Source organism: Colobus angolensis, unplaced genomic scaffold (assembly GCF_000951035.1).
Source record: "Colobus angolensis palliatus isolate OR3802 unplaced genomic scaffold, Cang.pa_1.0 Scaffold135, whole genome shotgun sequence".
In the NCBI taxonomy this organism is placed as follows: domain Eukaryota; kingdom Metazoa; phylum Chordata; class Mammalia; order Primates; family Cercopithecidae; genus Colobus; species Colobus angolensis.
The window spans coordinates 2,429,185-2,430,871 of record NW_012114433.1 but is presented as its reverse complement, the minus strand read 5'-3'; the positions used below and the strand labels follow the sequence as shown (position 1 = coordinate 2,430,871).

The following is a 1,687-nucleotide window of genomic DNA, read 5'->3' as shown; positions in this document are numbered from 1 at the left end:
GGCCAAGTAGTACCTGAGAGGTCAAAGTCCATGGTTGGGGTCGAGGGGCAGAGGCCTCCTTCACCTCCTTCTCCTGCACAGCCCTCTGGGCCTCATCGTGACAGTGCTGTCAGCCCAGGCCAGCTTCCCACAGGGAGGCCCCCTCGGAATTCCCCAAGGGCGGCTGTCTTTCTGAGGCCACACCCTCCTCCTTGTATAGGAGGCTCTGGACCGAGGGCCCAGAGGAGTGGGAGAGAAAGCTGGGCTGGATGGCGCCTGAAAGGCTGGCAGAGAGGTAGGGGTAAATGGACATCCTTGCCGATTGCCTCTAAAATGGGGTCCCCTTTTGTCTCCACGTGAGAGTGAGCCCTGGAATAGGGTGGATTAGGTGTGTCCTGGCTCAGCCTGCCACTCACTAGCTGCTGCACACACTACAGGCACATGGAAATGCACACGCAAATGCACACAGGCACACGCTCAGGCACAGGTGCACAACCACATACACAGGTACACATGCACACGCACAGGCATGCATACAGGCACACAAACATGCACACGCAGAGATATGCTTTGGCTGGCTCCTTCCTGTGTAGTTGGGATGACCCCACCCCTTCAGGAAGCCCTTGCCTCCCACCCCCGGCTGAGTCAGGGGCCTCCTGGGCCCCCCACAGGCTCCTGGGCTTCCCTCTGCCACAGCCCGGGCCACCTGTGCGGTCAGTGTTCAGTCCCAGATCCCTCGGACTGGAGCAAGGATGTTAGGCTCAGCCATGCACCCAGCACAGAGTCCAGTGTTCGGCTGGGCGGGGGGCATTGGGTGAGCAGCGGCGGTGACTCAGGGTCTTCTCACGCGCCTGCTCCATGTGTGGGGCGGGGCAGTGAGGGAATGGACTGCTGCATCTTGGACTTTGTCCTTGACCCTGGGAGCCATCTTGAGATGGTAAAGAGGGACAGGCCAGGCCTGGGTCTTAGAGAGGTCCCTTGGGTCACCCCTCTGTGGAGGCGGCGCCTGGGGAGAAGCTGGGGGGAAGATGGGAGGGTCAAGGTGGAGGTCTGGGAGGTAGCATCCCAACCCAGGGATGGTGAGTTTGAGCCAAAGATGCATTGAAAATGGGAGTGGATGTCTGGGGAGTCACACTCCATCAATGTTTCAGGGAACATTGCCAGGGAGGACACCTGTGAGATGGTTTTGTACCTGGCCTGGCCTGTGGAGGGCCTGGAAATGGTCAGCATGGACAGGGGCCTGAGGGGAGCCTGGGTCACTCAATGCTGTGCCCCTGCTGTGGCTTGGAGCCATGGGTCATGCATGGAACTCTCAGAGCAGGCAGGATCTGCCCTGACCTCAGCCCATGGGGAAAGCAGCCACTACCTGCAGAGAGGGTGGGACTGGGGCAAGAGGCTTGGGGTGAGTAGAGCATAGGGATAGTCAGGAAGGCTTCCAGGGGGTTCAAGGTTGTCCCCAACTCCTGCAGCTGAGACCACAGCAGTGTCGCAGGCTTCGGGGCTCATGGGGTGAGCCAGCATTGGCTGGACATGTGGAATGACCTGGAGACAGGAACAGCCTCTGGGAAGACAGGCTCCGAGTCCCCCTTTTGCTGAGCATGGCCTGTCCCCTTCAGGAATGGTTTGATGCAGCTGGGTACTACCAGCTGGCACTGGCAGCCGTCGTGGACCTGGGCAACAAGAAGGGCACAGCTGAAGACCTACACGC

At 60.0% G+C, this 1,687-nt stretch overlaps 1 long non-coding RNA gene across 1 annotated transcript in view; it reads left to right on the top strand.

The window, feature by feature from the left end:
* Positions 1–1,641, top strand: part of LOC105506300 — a 4,296-nt gene extending 2,655 nt beyond the window's left edge. The window contains exon 3 of the long non-coding RNA XR_001000909.1: positions 1,596–1,641. This is a non-coding gene — a long non-coding RNA (uncharacterized LOC105506300). The remainder of the gene's footprint in view (positions 1–1,595) is intronic.
* Positions 1,642–1,687: the final 46 nt, after the last annotated feature.